The following is a 7,608-nucleotide window of genomic DNA, read 5'->3' on the forward strand; positions in this document are numbered from 1 at the left end:
CTCTGTCCAGTATTCATACGGGCGTTACTGGGGATGTTCGTATAATACGTTCCAAATCACTCTTTCGATACTCTTCCATCACAATGCATAATATTATGCAAATGATCTTGCAATTCCTTTTCTCATTCACAATAAGGCAAGTGTAAAAACAGGAGTGTAAGGCAGACATGAGTAAATCAAGGATATAAAAATAAATTCAATAAAATAAAGGAAAAAGCATTACATAACAAAATTATCAATTAAATGCAAGAAAACAGATCACAAAGCAAAAAGATAAAAAGAAATGTAATCAAGCAACGAAAATCAAGCTATCACCAAACGGTGATTTGCTTAAACTCTCTCCTGTATGACAATAATGACGTTGTTTGATTGGATTGCTTACTATCTTTTGCAATCTGCACTACTTGCCTTATAAACTAAGATTCTCTTTGCTAATTCATGATTTTCAACTTTCTAAATCTATCACTGAACAAAAAAACAAATCGTTGAACCCGAATTCACCTTTCGATTTAGACGAAGCGGAGGCACTTCGTAAGCAAAATTTAGGAGTACTTTTCATGGAACTCCGTTTTTATGTGTAATTTTTCATATCTACAGAGCGAAATTAAAATCTGGATGGAAGAATGTAGAGCTTTTCGTGCTGCCTACTTTTTTTATGAACGTCACCAAACATTACAACATAAATAATGTTCGCTATTGTCAGTGAAACTACGTGAGGAAAGGACTGGCATTCACTGTTATATATAAGAGATCTGCAATATCTACAATCATTTCCAGACAAAGTGTCGATATAAACAGTCGGTTAACACTACCTTCAATTTAGATGTATTTACATTGGACACCGTTGTTTCTGTACGAAGATATTCCGAATTAATTTTATATATTAAAAGTGTTTCCTATACAAAATAGGGTCTTAAACGATGGGCTGCTTCAGAAGGAGTGTTTTAATTTTCGCTGTGTTAAGTATTTTGTGTAAACAATGTGTGCCGTGTGCAACAGGAAAAGCGACCGAACTCCATTCAACTGAAGCGAAAATAACATTTGAAAGATCATGTACTAGTCAATATGATTGTAGATACACATCAAGTGCGACTGATGAAATTCAAATAGCATGCAAACAAGGAAAATGTCACTGTGAAAAGCCATATCACATAGCTCAGGATACAAGAGACTATCCAGTACGTGTTGTGAAAGGCAACTGTATGTCTAGTTTGGATGCACCTTGTGGAACAACAGATGGTATAACAATTGTGTGTGAGGCTGGAACTTGCATTGAAGGAAGATGTCGATCAGAAATTCGATCGCAAACGAAGGGCGGTTTTTGTTTTGAAGACATTGACTGTCAAGAAGGACTGAAATGTATTCAAAAAGATTTTGAATTTTATCCGATTACATATTGTGAATAAGCATAAACTTTGAATAAAGCAACGATGACTGCTTATCGTTCGAGCATTAATTAACCCATAAAACTGAACTGGCTTCAGGTACCTGCAATCATTATTGTAACTTCGATGATCTAAGTGGTTGACGAGTAAAAACCTCTTTTACCCTGCTAGGTGCATACATAGACAGGCATGATTTGTCTAAGATGCCAAAGAATATATACAGGACCTAAAATCAAAACCCGAACACCGAATTGTCTTGACTAAATCAATACAAAATTCATTGACACAATGGAAGAGTACACCTCTGGTCATCAGTTTTCTGAATGTATGTTGATACACAGATTTTTATAACTCAGTGGCTCAGTGGTATCATGAAAATCAAAAAATCCCGGTGACATTAGTACTAGACAAAAATCCTAAAAGCCTGCCAGCCTATCGGAGTGGCTCAGAAGTAGGGTGTATTGGCTTTTACAAAATGTCTTATTTCTTTTAAGGCTCAAAACGTTTGAAATTAAAGGTATCGTATTGTCAGAACCTGGGAATCGCCCAAAACCACTTGCAGTGGAGGTGTGACGCAAGTCCTGTTATCCACTTACAAAAGAACTGATATCGGTGTAGGTGACGCTTACAGATTCTACACGCAAAAAGATATGCGTCACAAATGGCAGCTGATGAGCAAAGTACGCGAAAGTTTTATCAACAAAAATCTTACCAGAAAAATTTTAGGAAGAAAATTATAATAAAAACGTTTGCGTCACAAGTGGCAGATGATTCGGCTTTCTTCCGTTTGAATTCCATTTTTTAAAGGAATGTATTTCACAATTTTAAAAATTTTCCTTCCTCAACATCTGCCACTTGTGACGCAAACTTTTTTATTATAATTTTCTTCCTAAAATTTTTCTGGTAAGATTTTTGTTGATAAGACTTTCGCGTACTTTGCTCATCAGCTGCCATTTGTGACGCATATCTTTTTGCGTGTGGTTTTGGGCGATATCAGCTCCTTTGTAAGTTGTGATTTTTTAGAATTGGGTCGAAGATAATAGACAGTTATACTATGCAGTTTGAACGAAAATATTCTTCTTAGAAAACTGTATAACTTCCTCTTTGATCTCAACCTTCCAGCTTTCATTTGACGAAAATCGAAAATTTTACGGAATTCAAAAATTTGATGAAAATCGAAAAGTCTAAAATCGAAAAATTCACGAATATCGAAAATTTGACCAAAATCGAAAATTTGAGGCACTTAAAACGCTCATAGCTCCCAAATAAGCGACTTTTTAAGAAAACCATGAAACACGTGTCGACTAGAATGTAAAACTCTATCAATTTGTCTTTTAAACGAACTTTCTATCTGCTGTATTTTCCGAGTTATGGCTGACATAGCTCGCACTTAAAACGCCCATATCTCCAAAATAAGCGACTTTTTAGGTAAACCGTGAAACACGCATCGACTAGAATCTAAAACTCTATAAATTTGTCTTTTTTACGAAGTTTCCATCTGTTGTATTTTCCGAGTTATGGCTGACATAGCTCGCACTTAAAACGCCCATATCTCCAAAATAAGCGACTTTTTAGGGAAACCATGAAGCACGCATCGACTAGAATCTAAAAATCTATAACTTTGTCTTTAACACGAAGTTTCCATCTGCTGTATTTTCCGAGTTATGGCTGACATAGCTCGCACTTAAAACGCCCATATCTCCAAAACAAGCGACTTTTTAGGGAAACCATGAAACAAGCATCGACTAGAATCTAAAACTCTATAACTTTGTCTTTTACACGAAGTTTCCATCTGCTGTATTTTCCGAGTTATGGCTGACATAGCTCGCACTTAAAACGCTCATAGCTTCCAAATAGACGTCTTTTTAGGTAAACCATGAAACACGTGTCGAATAGAATGTGAAACTCTATCAATTTGTCTTTTAAACGAACTTTCTATCTGCAGTATTTTCCGAGTTATGGCTGACATAGCTCGCACTTAAAACGCCCATATCTCCAAAATAAGCGACTTTTTAGGGAAACCATAAAACACGCATCGACTAGAATCTAAAACTCTATAACTTTGTCGTTTACACGAAGTTTCCACCTGCCGTATTTTCCGAGTTATGGATGACATAGTTCGCACTTAAAACGCTCATAGCTCCCAAATAGAAGACTTTTTAGGAAAACCATGAAACACGTATCGACTAGAATCTAAAACTCTATAACTTTGTCTTTTACACGAACTTTCTATCCGCAGTATTTTCCGAGTTATGGCTGACATAGCTCGCACTTAAAACGCTCATAGCTCCCAAATAGACGACTTTTTAGGAAAACCATGAAACACGTGTCGAATGAAATCTGAAACTATAAATTTGTCTTTTAAAAGAACTTTATATCTGCCATATTTTCCGAGTTATAGGTTCCATAGCTCAATAGCTTAACACGCTCATAACTCCGAAATTATAAGCTTTTATAAAAATTCCTACAAATTAGTTTCTTAGAATTACGTCCTTAACATACCCTGAAAATTTCAGCCAAATCCGCCATTAAATTCAAAAGTTTCGGTTAACAAAGTGACAAAGTGACAGAGTGACAAAGGTTGGTAAAATTCATCAATTTCAAAATGTATGAAAATGAATTTCTTCATACAAATTTCTGCAAATTTCCAAGTTTTGAAATTTAATATCTCGGCCAAATTTTAACCTTATGAGGCGTGTGATAGCTCGTTGAACTCGTATGGACGCCCAGATTACGAATAAAATACTTTGGGGGTAGTAGGAGCAAAGGGGGAAAAGTCAAAAAGTTCGTGTATATATGTTCCTCAGTCCTGCGGAAAAACTTTTTTGTGAAATTTTTCAGTGTGAACGGACTTGCGTCACGGCCCTTCACTAACGTAGGGCCATGATACATTCTAAGCTAAAAACTATTGATTTGAGGTAATCCGACTTTCGTTGCCAATATTCCATGTACCAAAATCACAACTTTTTATCAGATAAATATCAAATTTACATATCCCAAATCAAATCAGATGTTTTGTTTGACTCACAGCGGTCCATTTAGCATGTTTAACGTTCAATTTACACTTTTGCACCTTTTCATCAAATTTTGCAGCGAGATTAAAGTCTCCAAATCACCATCGGGGAACTTTGACAATCAGTCACGAACTCAAAAAATATTTTTTAGACTCGATCTTTTCTATAAAATAATCTGTGAAGTCTAGAGATTGATTACCAAATGGACCCAACTTTTTATGTACACTGAGCCGTAAAAAATCCATATGTGAAGTGGACCAAAACCGACGAAATTTTCAAAAATCGATCTGGCGGCAGAGCAAAATTAAAGTTTGTTTTTTTTTCATAAAATGATCAGATGGACCAGCTGGGTGGATTTTCGGCTGATCCTTAAAAGAAATAAGACATTTTGTAAAAACCGCTACACCCGAGGGGTGACTCACTTCTAGATTAAATGGATTAAATGGATTAAATGGATTAAATGGTATTAAATGGATTAAATGGATTAAATGGATTTAATGGATTAAATGGAATAAAAATTGGATTAAATGGATTAAATAGGAAAAAAGTTCATTTTACCAAATACTGTAAAAGTCTTAAAAATGGTTGATTTTGATCGAACCACGTACTACAACTCATACTACAATGTTAAAAAGCGAAAAAATCCACTTTTAGGAGTTTTTGGTGTAAAGTGGATTAAATGGATTAAATGGATTAAATAAATTTAATACCATTTTTAACAAAAAAAATTTTCCTATACCTCACGAGTACTTAAACGACCTGGGGATCGTGCAAATCTAATTTTCGTAATTAATTTACAAATTTTTCAGGTGTGTAGCCTAATTATTAAATTTTTTTTGGATTAAATGGATTAAATGGATTTAGTGGATTAAATGGATTAAATGGAAGTGCGTCACCCCTCGGCTACACCCTATTCAGAAGTCACGTTAAGAATCCACTCAACAACCCGCCATATCCAGCTAGCGTGGTGTTTTAAGACTGAATTCGTGGCCTATATCCAGCAGTGGATACAATATAGACTTAAAATCAAGAAGAAGCAGAAAAGTCACAATTATCGATCGTTATTTGTTTACCAGGGAGAGAAAATGGGAAAATCGAGCAAGATCAAAAGTATTCAACCAGAGCGAAGAGACGGTCTTAATTCGGTCGAGTTGGAACTTCCCACTTCTTCCCGAGGTGATAATTTTTTATACGCGTGTGGCGTGGATACCGAGGATAACAGTTTTTATCTACGAAAAAATAACCGAATTTGAGGGAAGAAAATAAAGGCATTCACGCCTCACGTATGAAAATTGAATTTGCGTGGTCACATCAGTTTAAAAATAGGATCAATTAAGAAACGTGTTTTTGTTCCTAAGGTCTCCGTTATTGTGTTGTTGTTAACGATTTGGATGTGTTTTTTCGGTGCAGATTTTACGAGAGGAAACTTCCCACATTGTACATTGGTCGATCGTTTCTTAGCATATTAACATATTTATCAAAGCTAGAAAACGAGTTTTGATGGTTATTAGTAATAAAAAAAACGAACATATCTCTGTCGAGTGTTAATACGTACGTTACTGGGCATGTTCGTATAATACTTACGTTACAAAATAAGTTCACTCTTTCGATACTCTTCCATCACAGTCAATTATCTTTCGAAATGAACTTGCAATTCCAGTTCTCATTCACAATAGGTTTCCCATAAGTAAACACGAATTTTCACTGACCGGACCGAACGAACACGATTTCATCTCGGTTTTCATATAATTGACGAGGTTATATCTCTATGGATATAATATACAATTCGTATGGCCTTGGAACAAGGCAAGTGCAAAAACGGGAAATTTCTCTCTTGTATGGCAAATGATGTTGTTGATTTGATTGCTTATTTACACTAGCTACCTGCACTTGCCTTATAGAGTGAGATTGTGATATGCCACACTTAAGGTATTTGAATATGATAAGAAGAACGTAGACACGGCAGAGTAAAATAAACCAGGCAGAAGAGGTTCATTTTCGAAACATCAAACAGTGTATTAGTATGAAAATGAACTCGGATGAACAATGACATAAATTGAAAAATTTTCTTGCCAAAACACAACAGCTTCTAGATAATTCAGGTCCCTAGTCAAATCAAGCGTTCCCGACTGGTTTACTTAACTCGGCTTTGACGTAAAGCTTTTCGTGCAGCCGACTTCTTTTATGAACGTCACCAATCATTTCAACATAAATAATGTCATTGATATTATGTGACATTCTTAAACCAACAAAGAAAGGACTAGTATTCGCTGTTAGATATGTTATAAGAGAAGAAACATCTACAATCATTTCCGTCGATATAAACAGTCAGTTTTGTTGCAGCTAGTTACTGCACCATCAATTTATAGTTTTATTAAATTGGACACTCTTGTTGCTTTCTGGAGAGGTAATAATGGGTATTCCGAATTCAATTCTATATTAAAAGTGTTTCCCACACAGGATAGGGTCTTAAAGGATGAACTGCTTCAGAGGGAGTGTTTTAACTTTCGCTGTGTTAAGTATTTTGTGTAAAGAATGTGTGTCGTCTGCAACAATAGAAGCGACTGAAATCGATTCAACTAGAGCGACAGTAACATTCGAAAGATCATGTACTAGTGACTACGATTGTAGATACTCATCAAATGCGAAGGTCCGAGATCAAATTCAAATAGCATGCAAACAAGGAAAATGTCAGTGTGAAAAACCATTGCGCTTAATTCAGGATGCACCAGACTATCCAGTACGTGTTTCGAATGGCAACTGTATGACCAATTTCGATGCACCTTGTGGAACCACAGAAGGCATAACAATTGTGTGTGAGGGTGAACAGACTTGCATTGAAGGAAGATGTCGATCAGAAATTCGATCGCGAATGAGGGACGATTTTTGTAATGAAGACATTGACTGTCAAGAAGGACTCAAGTGTATTGACAAATATTTTGAATTTTTTCCAACTGCATTTTGTCAAGAAGCATAAACTTTGAATAAAACAATAATGACAACTTATTGTGCGAGTATTAACCCATAAAACTGAACTCGCTTCTGGTTGTATGTACCTGCAACAATTATTGTATCCTCTGGTAGCTAGATAATTATGGCTAAGTTGTTTCACAAGCCAATTTTCGTCATTGTATACTGTTCGGAAAATCATTACGATCCCTCGTCCCTCATTGAATATCGTGTGAGCTTTGAAAAGTGATTGGTTCGCC

General features: G+C 35.6%; 1 long non-coding RNA gene across 1 annotated transcript; it reads left to right on the forward strand.

Annotated features, from left to right (window-relative positions):
• The first annotated feature begins 6,694 nt into the window (after positions 1-6,694).
• On the forward strand, positions 6,695-7,327 carry LOC119083828. Its single transcript, XR_005088962.1, has 2 exons — positions 6,695-6,806; positions 6,860-7,327. It is a non-coding gene; the product is annotated as an uncharacterized LOC119083828 (long non-coding RNA).
• The last annotated feature ends 281 nt before the right edge of the window (positions 7,328-7,608 follow it).

The sequence above is a fragment of the Bradysia coprophila genome, chromosome II, assembly GCF_014529535.1.
Source record: "Bradysia coprophila strain Holo2 chromosome II, BU_Bcop_v1, whole genome shotgun sequence".
NCBI lineage: Eukaryota > Metazoa > Arthropoda > Insecta > Diptera > Sciaridae > Bradysia > Bradysia coprophila.